The following is a 17,499-nucleotide window of genomic DNA, read 5'->3' as shown; positions in this document are numbered from 1 at the left end:
CCCCACTGAATCACCAGGGAAGCTCTTGGTGTGTTTTAATCTCTCACAACACCCAGCCAGGCGGAAATGGGCATCCCCATTGCCCACATGGGGAAACTGAGGCTCGGAGAGATACTGAGCTGTTCAAGCTCACGATGCTTATTGAATTTGTTACATCATCGCTTCTGTTTCTGTTTGTGCTTCTGTTTCTCCATAGTCTTTGAGAGTTTTTTTATTTCTGGAAGACATGTCCCAGATCCGTCTTATACCCTTTCTGCTTGGAACAGCTATTTCTCAGAGGGGCCCTGCTCCTCTTGGTGATCAATGGGAGCAAGGGGTCACAGTGTAGCTGTTAAGGTGCTTATTCCCGTTGGGCTGTCATTGCGTCCAGGTGCGACGCTGGAGATGCTGATCCTCCTCATTCACATTGGAGACAGTAAGGTTTTCATTTAACTTCTTTGACTTTGTCTATCTCTCCTTTTTAAATTTTTTCACGCAGAAAATCTTGGTTCCTAACAACATTAGCACGCATTTCACGCATTTCTTATCATCTGTATCCTATATTATAAAGCTGACCTAATAATACCAGTATCATCACTACCTATAAGATGACCGAGTGCTGTTGATGATTTTGTTGTGCTTCTGTTTCTTTGTGGTCCTAGATAAAGACCACTGGGGATGTATCATCAAACTGCTGTTTTAAAGTCACTTCCAGTGATCCTTCTCAGTGTGGTTGCCAAGTTGACAGGTTTATTCATTTCTGCTGGGTATTTTTATTTTAAGGTGGTTTTTTTTTTTGTCTTTGCTTCATAATTTTATAGACTCTTTGCATTTACAAAATAAAAACTGAAACCAGATATACTCAGAGAAATCTAGCTTCCACATCTGTTTCCTTTCACTAATTACCTCTCTGCCCTTAGGTAACAGTTTTGTTAGCTTCTGATTTATCTTTCCATTGCCTCTTCCTTCCTTCTTCTTCTTTTTTTATTTAACAATTCTGTCCCAGAAAGGAGCAGTAATATATAAATATATGAAGAAGTTGAAGTGTTAATCCCCGTGTCATCTCCGACTCTTTGTGACCCCATGAACTGTAGCCCAGCAGGCTCATCTGTCCATGGAATTCTCCAGGCAAGAATACTGGAGCAGGTTGCCATTCCCTTCCCCGGGGGATCTTCCTGACCCAGGGATTGAACCCGGGTTTCCCACATTGCAGACAGATTCTTTACCATCTGGGCCATCTGTATATATATGTATGTATATTTGATATTTATTTATTTGGCTGTGCTGGGTCTTAGTTGTGACTTGTGAACTCTTAGTTGTGGCATGTGGGATCTAGTTCCCAGACCAGGGATCGAACCCAAGCCCCATGCATGGGGAGTGCAAAGTCTTAGCCACTGAACCACCAGGGAAGTCCCCTCCATTGTCTCTTTCTGAAAATATAAGCAGATGTATACACATCTCCCACACATTCAGAAGCTAGAATATATATCGTGCACACACAATTCTGCTCCTTAGATTTTGTTTTTGCTATTTTCTCGTAAACTTGTATCCTGGAGATCAATCCCTGGCGGTATTAGGAGAGCATCTTCATTTCTTTTCACAACCGTTGAGCGCTCTCCTATGTGGACATCCAGTTTATTCAACCAGTTTCCCCTTGGCGGATGTTTGTACTGTGTCCAGTCTTTGCTGGTTCTTTTAGCGCTGCAACAACAACAACAACAAACAAGCTTTGTACATGAATTTGTACTTTGGGGGCAGACTCTTACATACTCTAACCAGATTGGTTTTTTTTTTTTAAGAAAAAATCCTTAAGATTTTTAACATTTTAGAGCAGTTTTAGGTTCACAGAAAAACTGCGAGGACCTCGTGGGAATTTATAACTGTGATTCGCGTTACCCAGGAGTTGATGGTGCAATGGGCATGCGTAGCAGCTGTGCTCATGTGTGGGTGGAGGTGCCACTTGCTGAGGCAGGCAGCAGGGAGGGGCTGTTTCTAACCACTGTGCCTGTGGTTAACAAGTCAGCTGGTGGTGGAGGGAGCAGGAGTCAGGGTGTGGGAACCCAGGCTGAGGTATGCAGGAACGTGCAGAAGGCAGCAAAGTCCAATTTTAGCTGATTGGGAGGCTGCAGGCAGTTCTTGGAGAAGGGAGCAGAGTGGGTCTGGCTCACCTGGCTCTCCCAACCCCAGCTCCTTCTGAAGGGACCTCATTTCCCAGGCAGGAAGCAGGTAGGGGAGGGGACCGATGTACACCACTGCTGACTGCAGCCTCCTCTGAGCCCCGGCTGGGGTAAGTGACACCCCCTCCCCCCGCAGGCCAGGAGAGGGCAGCCTGAACCTGGCCCAGACCTGGGAGACAGACTGACCTGGGTTCAAACCCCAGCTCTGCTCTGTGGCCTTGGGCAAGCTGCTTAACTTTCTGAGCCTTAGACTTTTCTGTCCAAAGGGGATGAGGCGGGACCTGCCTCACTCTGGGGAGGACACTGTGGGCGTGTTGAATGGGAAGTGCCTGACACACAGTAGGTGCTCCCCACTGAGGACCAGCCATTCCTGCTGTGCTGTGAAGGGGCTGGGGCTCAACCATTGGGAGTACTGGTTCCTGCCTTTTCTGAGCTGGAGCAGCTAGAGAAACCCACTCACTGGTGGTGATGGAACCCATGGGTGTGAGAGTCAGACAGTGAGTGAAAGTCACTCTTTGTGACCCTCCCATGGACTGTAGCCCGCCAGGCTCCTCCGTCCATGGGATTTCCCAGGTGGGAATACTGGAGAGGGTTGCCATTTCCTCCTCCAAGGGATCTTCCCAACCCAGGGATCGAACCCGGGTCTCCCACGCTGCGGGCACATTCTTAACCATCTGAGCCACAAGGAAAGCTGAGAGAGACAGTGGAGGTTCAAATCCTGGCCTTGCCGCTTCCTCTCTAGCTCATGTTTTCTACTCTCTGTTCCTCAGTTTCCCCGTCTGTCAAATGGGGATGATGAAACCACCCACCTCACAGCAGTGTTGGGAAGAGGAATTGAGCTCAAATGTTTAAAGTGCTCAGTCCACAGCCGGGCATGCAGTAAGTGCTGACTAAATGTCACAGAGAACCACGACAGGGGACTGTTGTCTGTGGTCAGCTGCTCAGGTCGGAGCCTGAGGGGCAGGGGGCAGGGGGTGTGCAGGCTTTGTAGCCTCTGAGCGGGCAGGCACGTGGTCACCGCTAAAAAGATCAAGAAAGGAAAATGTATACACATCTCTCACACATTCAGAAGCTAGAATATATATCGTGCACACACAATTCTGCTCCTTAGATTTTGTTTTTGCTATTTTCTCGTAAACTTGTATCCTGGAGATCACTCCCGGGCGGTATTAGGAGAGCATCTTCATTTCTTTTCACAACCGTTGAGCGCTCTCCTATGTGGACGTCCAGTTTGTTCAACCAGTTTCCCCTTGGCGGATGTTTGTACTGTGTCCAGTCTTTGCTGGTTCTTTTAGCGCCGCAACAACAACAACAACAACAACAACAACAACAACAACAAGCTTTGTGTGTACATGAATCTGTACTTTGGGGACAGATTCTTACATACTCTTCAAGAAGGGAAAGTCAGGGGGCTTCCGTGGTGGCTCAGTGGTAAAGAGTCCGCCGGCCACTGCTGTCTGATCCCTGGTGCAGGAAGATCCCACACGCGGTGGAGCATCTGAGCTCCTGTGCCACAGCTATTGAGCCTGAGCTCTGGAGCCTGGGGTGGAGCCCCATACTAAGGTCACAGGAGAGAAATCTCTGGAACTGGCCGGTCCACACCCGGAAGCCCCAACTGTTAAGCCCAGGTGCTACAACTGCTGAAGCCCATGCTACACAAGAGACGTCCCTGAGATGAGAGCCCATGCACCGCAACTAGGAGTGGTTCCCCACTCACCGCAACTAGAGAAAACCCTAGTGCGGCGACGAAGACCCAACACGGCCCCAAATAAGTAAATGAAATTATATGTTCAAAAAGCAGGGGAACTCAGAACTCTCCTACAAATATAAAATCTTTGAACATATGTCAAAGATTTTTGACTCACAAGTTTATGAGGGAGCTAGTAAGATGTTACAGCCAATTCAAAGGAGGATTTAAAAAGCCCAGACACAAGGCAGGCAATGCGAGTGCTGAAATGAATTTGCAAACAGGTGCGAAACTGGTCAGTGTGCAAAGGGCAGACATCAATTGTGTCTCTACCGGATGCGGGTCATTTGCATTTCTTTGGAGGAGACTCATTTGCATCACAATCGGTTTGCTACCTCATAAGAAATACCTTGAAGACTGTGCAAGGCCAAGATGACCCAGGAGGGTGCACTAGGCAAGATACCCCGCCATCTTTTTGCCCATTTCAAAGCCTTGCATAATTTTACACACACAGACACACACAGAGTCACAATCACTAACAAAGGCAGTCATTTACACACAGCCACATCACACACACAGGCCTCCCTCTGTGTGTGTCTGGGTGTCTCTCTGGCTCTCCTTTTGCAGTGAGAGTGATTCAGGCTCCCACCTCCAGCCTTTGCTCCCCCTGCTCAGCACACATCTCCATCAGCCCTCTGCCCACCCACATCTTGCTCATCTCTCAAAGCTTCCAAGCAATGCCTCTTAGCCGGAATCTCTCCTTCCCCTGCACCCCACTCTGTCCCTACTTCCATCTGTCTTCCACGAGCTTCCACGCGGACACCCATGTAGGGTAGAAGGAGCCTGGACTCCAGAATCGTTCAGTCTGAGTCCCAGATGTGGCACTTGCCCATCATGTGACCGTGGGCAAGTCACAGCTCTGAACCTCCGTCTCCCTGCTTCGTCAAGTGGGATGATAACAGAACCAGCCTCATGGGTGGTTCCTGTTTTGTTTTGAAGATTAAATTAGCAGAGGCAAAGAATGCCTGTTTGGCAGAGGGTCTGATACACAGGAGAAGAGGGCGACAGAGGATGAGATGATTGGATGGCATTGCTGATTCAATGGACATGAACTAGGGCAAACTCTGAGACATGGTGAGGGACAGGGAGGCCTGGCATGCTGCAGTCCATGGGGTCGTAAAGACTTGGGCACAACTTGGCGGTTTGCCAAGTGGCACACAGGAAGTGCTCAGTACAGGTCAGCTGCTGTGAAGACGGGGCTCCTAATCCCCTTTGAATGGGTGGCCTGCTGAAGGGCTCAGTCAGCAGGTCAGTGGGGGAGGGGTCACCTTCCAACAGCTGGAATGGAGGGTCTCCTTGGCCCCCCCCCCCCACCTGCCCCCCAGACCCGCCCCCACCCAGCTGCTGTCATCCTCAGAGCTGGGATTAAGCAGAGGCTGCCAGGAACCCCAGCTCCTGGAGGGGTGCAGGGACTGATGGCTGCAGCTGGGCTGAAGTCACCCGGGCTGCGGTGATGGATGGGGGGCTGGTTGGTGGAGGAAGTGGCCGCTCTGGACAACAGCTGGCCAGGCACTGATGGATATCACAGGGGAGCAGGGATGGCAGGCGGATTGCAGAGTGTAAGAGGCTGAGGGAGGCTAAAGCCCAGCCTCTGGAAAAGCCTGCCTGGGGCTCAGCTAGAAGAGTTAGGGCCAGGGGTGGGGGTGTGGGCATTGGAGACCTTGGGCACTGTGTGTCCTGGATACTTCCTCCTAGAAACACTGTTGTGAGGCCAACACCTAAAGGGCCCATGAACTTCAACATCAGACTCTTGTGGTTGAGGCTAGTAGCATCAATAGCAATGTGATCCTAGTCAATCCTTATAACCACTCGGGTAATGATTTACTATTTTCCCAAGTTTGCCTATGGAGACACTGAAGCCTAGATGGGGTCAAAGGAGCCAAGATCTCTCAGAGCAAAGCCTTTGCTACCTCCCAGGAAGCCAAGGGGTCCTCTGAGTAACTCAGGAGCTCTTCCTTGTGATCACCACCTCTGAGTTGCTTGTTCAGATCTTTCATTCATTCATTCATGTATTCATTCATCTGTCCACCAAACCCCAGCTGACTTCTTCCTCCATACTGGGCCCTGGCTAGGTGCCAGAGATACCTAGCCAGTACTCAGACACAGCCTCCGACCTCACAGAGCTCAGTCCCCAGGAAGAAATAGACCAAAGGCACGCTATCCCAACTCTGGACCTTGCGGGTATGGAGTGGTCAGGGATGGCTTCCTGGAGGAGGTGGACCCTGAGCAGACAACTGAAGGACAAGGGAAAGGAAGAACCCATTCTTCTCTGGGCAGGGCAGTGAGTGGGAAGGAAGGAAGACTTTTCAGTGGTGGAGACAGTTGAGCTGTATCCTGAATGACAAATAGTAAACAGATACAGGCAAGGTTTTCCAGCAGCAAGAAGAATACACACAAAGGCCCAGATGCAGGAATTACCATAGGGTGAGGGGGTGCAGAAGGTCCCAGTGGATGGTTAGCAGGAGCCTGGGATGGGAAAAGAAGTGGTAGGTGACTGGATCAGAGGCAAGACAAGGTCCAGGTCTAAAAGGCTTTTTTTTTTTTGGTGATACAGTTGACATAAAATGTATAGCTTCAGGTATGCAACAATGATTTGATATGTGTATATACTGTAAAATGACATCACAAGTTAACATTCATTACCTTGCAGTTTTTTTTTTGTTGTGATGAGAACCTTAAAGATCTCCCCTCTTAGCAACTTTCAAATACATAATAGTATATTACTGTTAACTGTATACTGTTACTGTTAACTGTAACATTATATTCACAGGACTTATTTATCTCATGACCAGAACTTTGTGGCGTTTGACCCCCTTCCCCCATTTTATGCCTTCCCATCCCTACCCCCTGGCCTCTGGCAGTCACCAATCTGTTTTCTGTATCATTTGGCCTTTTTAGATTGCACATATAAAGTGAGATCATACCATTTTTTCCCTTTCTTGTCTGACTTGTTTTGCTTAGCATAATGTCCTCAAGGTCCATCCATATTGTAATAAATGACAGGGTTTCATATGACTGAATAATATTCCATTGTATATATATACCACATTTTCTCCATCCATTCATCCATCAGTGGACACTTAGGTTGTTTGCATATCGCTATTATAAGTAACTCTGCAATGAACGTGCAGATATCTGTTTAAGATAGTGGTTTAATTTCCATAGGATCCATACCCAGGAGTGGAATTGGTGGATCCTATGGTATTTCTAATATTTTGAGGCACCTCCATGCTGTTCTCCATAGTGGCTGGACCAAGTTGTATTCCCACACTACGCACCAGAGTTCCCTTTCCTCCACACCCTCGCCAGCGCTCGTTCGGTTGCTCAGTGTCCGACTCTGCGACCCCATGGACTGCAGCACGCCAGGCTTCCCCGTCCTTCACCAGCACTTGTTATCTCTTGTCTTTTTGTTAACAGCCATTCTGACAGGTGTGAGGGAGGAGGTTTTGAATACCGTGAAGGGTGTGAGTTTATCCTGATGCTGACAGAGGTTCACTGACTATGGCAAGCAGGAGAGTGACTCATGAGATCTGTATTTTTAGAAAGAGAACCCGGGCTTCCATTGGGAGGGTGGATTAAGGTGGAGCCTGGGAGGCCACAGGGAGGCCTGAGCAGTGATTCAGGAGAGACGCTGAGGGTCCAGCCGGGGCAGGGATGGGTGGTGGACATTCAGCACTGAGGATGCAGAGTGGACCAGGCTGGAGCAAATAATTTCCTGGGCAAATGTTACCACAGAGAGACATAGATGTCCTCCTCACCTGTTTATATGCCTTTTATAAATGACAAAGCATTGGGTTAAGTTTTGACGGGTTCAGTGGCACATTGAGTCTCCATTAGCAGGTAGTAGAGCCGCGATGGGAAACCCCGGAGTGCCCGTTTAGAAACCTAATTCTGGTCTTCTGAGTGGCTTTCAAGCGAGTTGCCCTTCCATGAATGATCTGCAGGGGGAGACAGAGAGCACGGGACGTGCCCCCGAGGCCGAGAGGCACCCAGCCAGAAGGGGGCGCTGCGGTCACGGGCGACCGGGCCACCAGCATCCGGTTGCAGGCGGAGGACTGAGCCTCCTGGGCGTGGGGGGAGTCAGCTCTTACCCGCGGTGTACGAAGGAGGACCCCCACGGCCAGAGAGCAAGAAAGGGTCTCCCAAGGGGTGAATCAGCGTCTCAGGATACCACCTAGTCCACTGCTCCCGCTTGGAAACCTGAACTACGTTTCCCAGATCTGAGAGCACCAGAGGAAGCTTGGAGGTCAAGTGTGGGGTCCGGGACCCCCAGACTTTCCCTTAGAAGTAGGAACCCCCGGTTTCACCGACACCCAGTCGAGTCCCGCTAGCAGGCTGGGGAGTGATGGAGACGAGCCTCCGGATGTGGTCCACGGAGTGAGCCAAGACTCCCTGAAAGAAACATCCAGGCTTCTCCCAGTGAGTGGGCGCCCACCAGGCCTTGTATAGAAAGGGCGGTGAGGGAGGGGCCACACCAGGTGGCAGGCACCCTTCAAGCCCGGGCATCCTGTGGTTCATCTCCCCCTTTTCCGCTTTCTAACTCAGCGGCAGAGCTGAAGGTCCTTGCCTGGCCTGTCTCTCGCTGGTGTGTGGGGCCCAGGGTAGAGGAAAGGGATCAAGACTGGTGTAAGTGCCCGCTCTGTGGCCTGGGTTTCTTCCTGCTGGTCAGCAGTTAGCTTTAGCGAGCCCAGCGCAGGGGTGGGAAGGGAGGTGAGAAGCCGGTGGGTTCAAACCCTGCAGATGCCACTCAGCAGTGTGTGACCCGGGGCTCCATGCCCCTCTCTCAGCCTCGTCTGTAAACTGGGGAGACTGAACCCCATTTTGTGAGAAAGCTGCCTCTTGTGTGACAATTTCCCCACACAGGCCTGGCACACAGAGGGGGCTCTGTCTCTCTCTGGCAAATCCTTTGGGCCAGTTACAGTATGCAGTGGTGAAGCCAGGATCAGGGCCCTGGGTAGAGGAAGACAACAGAATGGGAAAGATGAGATCTCTTCAGGAAAACGAGAGATAACAAGGGAACATTTCAGGCAAAGATGAACACAGTAAAGGACAGAAATGGTATAGACCCAACAGAAGCAGAGGATGTTAAGAAGAGGTGTCAGGAATACACAGAAGAACTGTACAAAAAAGCTTTTAATGACCCGGACAACCATGATGGGGGGATCACTTACCTAGAGCCAGACATCCTGGAATGCGAAGTCAGGTGGGCCTTAGGAAGCATCACTACGAACAAAGCTAGTGGATGTGATGGAATTCCAATTGAACTATTTCAAATCCTAAAAGATGATGTTGTTAAGTGCTGTACTTAATATGCCAGCAAATTTGGAAAACTCAACAGTGGCCACAGGACTGAAAAAGGTCAGTTTTCATTCCAATCCCTAAGAAAGGCAATGCCAAAGAATGCTTAGACTACCCCACAATTGCACTCATCTCACATGCTCAAAATCCTTCAAGCCAGCCTTCAACAGTATGTAAACCTAGAACTTCCAGATGTATAAGTTGGATTTAGAAAAGGCAGAGGAACCAGAGATCAAATTGCCAACATCAGTTGGATCATAGAAAAAACAAAGAGAATTTCAGAAAAACATCTACTTCTGCTTCATTGACTATGCCAAAGCCTTTGACTATAGATCATAACAAACTGGAAAATTCTTAGAGATGGGAATACCAGACCACCTTACTTGCCTCCTGAGAAAGCTGTATGCAGGTCAAGAAGCAACAGTTAGAATGGGACATGGAACAATGGACGGGTTCAAAATTGGGAAAAGAGTATGTCAAGGCTGTGTGTTGTCATCCTGTTTATTTAACTTATATGCAGAGTGCATCATGTGAAATGCCAGGCTGGTTGAAGTTCAAGCTGGAATCAATTGGGAGATATTTCTGGGAGAAATATCAATAACCTCAGATATGCAGATGACACCATCCTTATGGCAGAAAGCAAAGAACTAAAGAGCCTCTTGATGAAAGTGAAAAAGGAGAGTGAAAAAGCTGGCTTAAAACTCAACAGTCAGAAAATGAAGATTATGGCATCCGGTCCCATCACTTCCTGGCAAATAAATGGGGGAAAAGGGAAACAGTGACAGACTTTATTTTCTCGGCCTCCAAAATCACTGCAGACAGTGACTGCATCCATGAAATTAAAAGATGCTTGCTCCTTGGAAGAAAAGCTATGACCATCCTAGACAGCGTATTAAAAAGTAGAGATATCATTTTGGAACAAAGGTCTATCTAGTCAAAGCTATGGTTTTTCCAGTAGTCATGTATAGATGTGAGAGTTGGAATATAAAAGAGGGCTGAGCACTGAAGAACTGATACTTTGGAACTGTGGTGCTGGAGAAGACTCTTGGATAGCACGGAGATCAAACCAGTCAGTACTAAAGGAAATCAACCCTGAAGGTTCATTGACAGGACTGATGGTGAAGTTGAAGCTCCAGTACTTTGGCCACCTGATACAGAGAACTGACTCACTGGAAAAGACTCCGATGCTGGGAAAGATTGAAGGCAGGAGGAGAAGGGGATGACAGAGGATGAGATGGTTGGATGGCATCACCAATTCGATGGACATGAATTTGAGCAAACTCTGGGAGATAGTGAAGGACAGGGAAGCCTGGCATGCTGAAGTTCATGGGGTTGCAAAGAGTTAGACAGGACTGAGTGACTGAACAACAACAAAATATCAGAGAGATGAATTTCCCACACAAAAGAATTTCAGATAATTCACTTCCGTCAGCCTGGTATTCAAGGTCACCACCAACAGTGATATGTCATCTTGAGGGCTTGTACCCTTGATATGATTGTTGACAATGCCCTTTGACCTCTATGGTCTTCATCCCAAAACACAGACTGCATTCTTCTTTTTTTTGGAGGTGGGGCATGGGGCTTGCAGGATCTTAGTTCCCCAGCCAGGGATCAAAGCTGTGCCCCCTGCAGTGGAAGCAGGGAATCTTAACTACTGAGTGGACAGAGAAGTCCTGAGGAGACAATCAGACACACCCCGGCTGAGGGGCTTGACAATTATTTCTGGGAAGAATCAAGGTGATCAAAACCTCAGGAAAGTCTGAAGAATTGTCATAGCCCAGAGCAACCTACATGTAATGTGATATCCCAGATGGGCTTCTGGAACAGAAAAAGACTTTAAACTAAGGAAATTAGAATAAAGCACAAAATTTAGTAAATAAAAATGTATTAATGTTAATAACAGGGGAAGCTGAATATGAGTTCCCTGTGCCACTTTCACAATTTTTCTCTGAGTTCAAAACTAAAATTTCAAGTTGATTTTAAAAATTTAAGGATGGGCATGAGTTGGCTGTTTTTTTCTTTTTCTTTTGCCACATGGACCTGGTGGCCTAGGGAACTTTCCCAATCGAGGATCGGACCCATGTCCCCCTGCCATAGAAGCACAAAATCTTAAATTAACCACTGGACCACCAAGGAAGCCAAGATAGCTAATTTTTTATTTTTATTAATGAAGACATTAAAAATCTCACAACCACTTCCACTCCCCCATTGTTTCATGAAAGAAAAGAAGACCTTCATCTCCGAATGGACAAGAGTTGAGACGGAGTAAGTCCAGATTAATAAAGAATTCAGACTCTGTTTATTTCTTGTTTTGCCAAGGACCCATGAGAAGTTGAGCCTGGAGAATGAGGGTAAAGTGAGAAATGGTAAAAGAAAACCACAGCTAAGAATACGAGATGCTGGACAAAAAACTGGAATGTGACTTGTAGTGTAAGGTGCTGGGGGGTGGGCAGTAATGCGTGGCAGGGCTGGCAGGCGATGGGGCTTCTGGGCCAGTAGGGTGACCAGCTGTCCCGCCCAGCTGGGACCAAGGGGTTTCCCAGGCCCTGTACCTTCAGCTTTAAAGCTGAGACTGTGTGTGCTCAGTGGCTCGGTTGCGTCTAACTCTCTTGTGGCCCCATGGACTATAGCCCACCAGGCTTCTCTGTCCATGGGATTCTCCAGGCAAGAATACTGGAGTGGGTTACCTCTCCAGTGGATCTTCCCAACCCAGGGATTGGCAGGCAGATTCTTTACCGGCCTTTAAAGTCCTTTACCAGCCTTCACCAGTGCAATCTGGTCCTGGTGTTTAAAAAGTTGTACTTTTGTTTTAGTTTTGAAAGATTTGTTAGCCAAAGAAACCACTCCACTCATGACACACAATTTCAATTCCTTACAGAAGATTTTTTACTTGATTTCAATATACACTCATTAAAAGAAAAGAAATAAAATGATAGAGGTAACTGCACATACATCGTAAAATTGGGCCCAGGAGCATCCAGAATTAAACAGCACTGTCTCTTGTTAACAGTAATCTGGAGTACCAATTGGGAAAGGGTCCTGGGCAATGCATCCACTCCATGCATGAGACTTCAAATTTCCAGGGGCTTCCACTTATAATTCCAGGTTACAAACTCATATCATTATCAGTTTGTGAGCAAAAATGCAGCTCTGGTTTTATTTTAAACTTCTTACTGCACTGTTTGTTTCACCTTGTGTGTTAATAAAGCAGAAGTAGATGTTTTTCTGGAACTCTCTTGGTTTTTCGATGATCCAACGGATGTTGGCAATTTGATCTCTGGTTCCTCTGCCTTTCTAAACCCAGCTTGAACATCTGGTAGTTCTTGGTTCACATATGTTGAAGTCTGGCTTGGAGAATTTTGAGCATTACTTTGCTGATATGTGAGATGAGTGCATTTGTGCAATAGTTTGAACATTCTTTGGCATTGTCTTTCTTTGGGATTGGTATGAAAATTGACCTTTACCAGTTCTGTGACCATTGCTGAGCTTTCCAAATTTGCTGGCTTATTGAGTGCAGCACTTTCACAGCATCATCTTTTAGGATTTGAAACAGCTCAGCTGGAATTCCATCACATCCACTAGCTTTGTTTGTAGTGATGCTTCCTAAGGCCCACTTGACTTCGCATTCCAGGATGTCTGGCTGTAGGTGAGTGATCACATCATCATGGTTGTCCGCGTCATTAAGAGCTTTTTTGTATAGTTCTGTGTATTCCTGCCACCTCTTAGTATCTTCGGCTGCTGTTAAGTCCATACCATTTTTGTCCTTTATTGTGCTCATATTTGCATGAAATATTCCCTTGTTATCTCTCATTTTCTTGAAGAGATCTCTAGTCTTTCCCATTCTATTGTTTTCCTCTATTTCTTTGCACCGATCACTGAGGAAAGCTTTCTTATATCTCCTCGCTATTCTTTGGAACTCTGTATTCAGATGGGTATATCTTTCCTTCTCTCCTTTGTCTTTCGCTTCTCTTCTTTTCACAGCTATTTATAAGGCCTCCTCAGAAAACCATTTTGCCTTTTTGCATTTCTTTTTCTTCGGGATGGTCTTGATCGCTGCCTCCTGTACAACGTCATGAACCTCTGTGTATAGTTCTTCAGGCAATCTGTGTATCAGCTCTAATGCCTCGAATCTATTTGTCACTTCCACTGTATAATTGTAAGGGATTTGATTTAGGTCATAACTGAATGGCCTAGTGGTTTTCCCTACTTTCTTCAGTTTAAGTCTGAATTTTGCAATAAGGAGTTCATGATCTGAGCCATAGTCAGCTCCCGGTCTTGTTTTTGCTGACTGTATAGAGCTTCTCCATCTTTGGAATCTGATTTCAGTATTGACCATCTGGTGATGTCCATGTATAGAGTCTTCTCTTGTGTTCTTGGAAGAGGGTGTTTGCTATGATCAGTGTGTTCTCTTGGCAAAACTCTGTTAGCCTTTGCCTGCTTCATTTTGTACTCCAAGGCCAAACTTGCCTGTTACTCCAGGTATCTCTTGACTTCCTACTTTTGCATTCCAGTCCCCTATGATGAAAAGGACATATTTTTTTGGTGTTAGTTCTAGAAAGTCTTGTAGGCCTTCATAGAACCATTCAGCTTCTTTGGCATTAGTGGTTGGGACATAGACTTGGATTACTGTGATATTGAATGGATTGCCTCGGAAATAAACAGAGATCATTCTGTTGTTTTTAATTGCACCCAAGTACTGCATTTCGGACTCTTTTGTTGACTCTGAGGGCTACTCCATTTCTTCTAAGGGATTCCTGCTCACAGTAGTAGATATAATGGTCATCTGAGTTAAATTCACCCATTCCAGTCCATTTAGTCTGCTGATTCCTAGAATGTCGACATTCACTCTTGCCGTCTCCTGTTTGATCACTTCCAATTTGCCTTGATTCATGGACCTAACAACCTATGCAATTGTTCTTTACAGCATCAGACTTTTCTTCCCTCACCAGTCACATCCACAGCTGGGTGTTATTTTCACTTTGGCTCCATCTCCTCATTCTTTCTGGAGTTATTTCTCCCTCTTCTCCAGTAGCATATTGGGCACCTACCAACCTGGGGGGGTTCATCTTTCAGTGTCCTATCTTTTTGCCTTTTCATACTGTTCATGGGGTTCTCAAGGCAAGAATACTGAAGTGGTTTGTCATTCCCTTCTCCAGTAGACCACGTTTTGTCAGAACTCTCCACTGTGACCCTTCTGTCTTGGGTGGCCCTACACAGCATGGCTCATAGTTTCATGGAGTTAGACAAAGCTGTGGTCCATGTGATCAGTTGGTTAGTTTTCTGTGATTGTGGTTTGCATTATATCTACCCTCTGATGGATAAGGATAAGAGGCTTATGGAAGCTTCCTGATGGGAAACTGACTGTGGGGGCAACTGGGTCTTGTTCTGATGCGCGGGGCCATGCTCTTTTCAGTTCAGTCCAGTTCAGTTGCTCAGTCGTGTCCGACTCTTTGCAACCCCATGGATTGCAGCACGCCAGGCTTCCCTATCCATCATCAACTCCTGGAGCTTGCTCAAACTCATGTCCATCGAGTCGGTGATGCCATCCAACTATCTTATCCTCTGTCATCCCCTTCTCCTCCTGTCTTCAATCTTTCCCAGCATCAGGGTCTTTTCCAGTTAGTCAGTTGTTTGCATCAGGTGGCCAAAGTATTGGAGCTTTAGCTTCAGGATCAGTCTTTCCAGTGAATATTCAGGACTGATTTCCTTTAGGATTGACTGGTTTGATCTTGCAGTCCAAGGGACTCTCAAGAGTCTTCTCCAACAACACAGTTCTAAAGCATCAATTCTTCGGTGCTCAGCTTTCTTTATGGTTCAGCTCTCACATGCGTACATGACTACTGGAAAAACCATAGCTGTGACTAGACAGACCTTTGTTGGCAAAGCAATGTCTCTGTTTTTTAATATGCTGTCTAGGTTTGTCATAGTTTTTCTTCCAAGGAGCAAGTGACTTTTAATTTCATGGCTGTAGTTCCTTGGTGGCTCAGATAGTAAAGTGTCTGCCTGTTATGCAGGAGACCTGGGTTTTATCTCTGGGTCAGGAAGATCCCCTGGAGAAGGGAATGGCAACCCACTCCAGTATTCTTGCCTGGAAAATTCCATGGATGGAGGAGCCTGGTGGGCTACATTCTATGGGGTTGTAAAGAGTTGGACATGACTGAGCAACTTTATTTTCATTTTCACTTTCACTTTGCAGTCACCATCTGCAGTGATTTTGGAGTCCAAGAAAATTAAGTCTGTCACTGTTTCCATTGTTTCCCCATCTATTTGCCCTGAAGTGATGGAACCGCATGCCATGATCTTCGTTTTTTGAATGTTGAGCTTTAAGCCAACTTTTTCACTCTCCTCTTTCACTTTCCTCAAGAGGCTCTTTGGTTCCTCTTCACTCTCTGCTATAAGGGTGGTGTCATTTGCATACCTGAGGTTACTGATATTTTCATGCTCAGTAAATCTTTAATCCAATTTTCTGTTGATGGACAGGGCTGTGTTCCCTCCCTGTTGTTTGACCTGAGACCAGACTTTGGTTGGGGTAATGAAGATAACGGCCACCTTCCTCAAAAGATCTTGTGCACACACTGTTCTATTCAATGCCTCTGACCCTGCAGCAGGCCACTGTTGGCCCACACCTCCACTGGAGACTCCTGGACACTCACAGTCAAGTCTGGGTCAGTCTCTTGTGGGGTCACTGCTCCTTCCTCCTGAGTTCTGGTGCACACAAGGTTTTGTTTCTGCCCTCCAAGAGTCTGTTTCCCCAGTCCTGTGTAAGTTCTGTAATGAGGACCCAGCACAGTCCAAAAAGAAAAAAGCCTCATCCAGGGAACTTCCCTGATGGTCCAGTGGCTAAGACTCTGTGCTCCCAATGCAGGGGGCCTTGGTTCAATCCCTGATCAGGGAACCAGACCCCACATGCTGCAACTAACAATCCTGTGTACATCAACTAAAAAAAAAAAATCCTGTGTGCTGCAGCTAAGACCCGGTGCAACCAAGTAAATAAGTGTTTTTTAAACAGTTTCACCCAGGAAGGGTGCAGCCAGGCCTGAGGGGTCTCAGTGCTCCTCCCTGGTGAGGCGCTTGTCCCTTGGGGTCAACTCAGGAAGGGAGAGGAAGCCACAGCCCCAAGTCCTCGGGGTGTGACTCCAGGTGGCCTTGCTCTGTTCTGTCTACCATTTTATCACCCATCAGAAATCTTGTTCTGGTCTAGTGTTAAGAGCAGGGTCTCGGGAGCCAGCCAGAGTTGTGCCTCAGTTTCTTTGTGCCATTGAGATAATACTAGCGCCTCATGAGTCGATTGTTGTGAAGCTTCGGTGAGTGACTGTAGAACAGGGTCTGGCATGCAAGAAGCCTGTGTGAGAAGTCCTGGGATTATTCTTAGAGTTTCTTGCCCATGTGTTTATCAGGGATCTTCGAATATGAATGAAGACCCCAAGGTTCTTTCCCATATGACCCAACACTTCTGCTCCTAGGTGTGGACCCCAAAGAAGCAGAAACGCACAGAAATTTGAACAGGGATGTTCACAGCGGATTATTCATCGTACCAAACGGAAGGACCAACCCAGATGTCTGTCAGCTGGATGAGTTGACAAACAAAATATGGGGTATCTGTACCATGAAGTGCTACCAGTCCATAAAAAGAAAGTATTTTTTTTATTGAAGTATAGCTGATTTACAGTGTTTCAGGTGAACAGCCAAGTGAGTCAGCTATACATATATGTGTCTGTTCTTTTGCAGTTTCTTTTGCATTGTAGGTTATTACAAAATATTGAGTACAGTTCCCAGTGCTATACAGTAGACCCCTGTTGGTTATCTATTTTATATATAGTGGTGTGTATATGTTAATCCCAAACTCCCAATTTATCCCCCTCCCCAAGGAATGAAATACTGATATTGGAACTGATCGGTGTCATTTCAGGGGGGCTCTGAATAGCTCTGGTACCCCAGTTCTTTATGTCTCACTGCAGAGAAGAACTCAGCGAGAGCAAAGTGGCAGATAAGAAGTGATTTATTAGAATAGCTTGCGAGGCTTACAAGCGGGTGGGCGAGAAGTGCCGCGCCCTGAGAACTTACTGGGTTACAGTTTTATAATCAAAGGAAAAGTGGGGAGGGGGAGAAGACCTTCTTTGTCTTTCTAGAGTAAACATGCTTCCATCATCAACTCTTCCTCCATGTCAGACAAAGGAGTTTTCTTGTCCCTACATGGTCAAGCTGGGTCCATAAAGTATTATTTTCTAATGTGTGTGCAGAGAGCATGTCCCAGGGATCATTAAATTACTGAGCTCACTGCCCAGGATGTGGGTCTCA

This window comes from Odocoileus virginianus, chromosome 33, assembly GCF_023699985.2.
Source record: "Odocoileus virginianus isolate 20LAN1187 ecotype Illinois chromosome 33, Ovbor_1.2, whole genome shotgun sequence".
In the NCBI taxonomy this organism is placed as follows: domain Eukaryota; kingdom Metazoa; phylum Chordata; class Mammalia; order Artiodactyla; family Cervidae; genus Odocoileus; species Odocoileus virginianus.
This window is presented reverse-complemented; position numbering follows the sequence as displayed.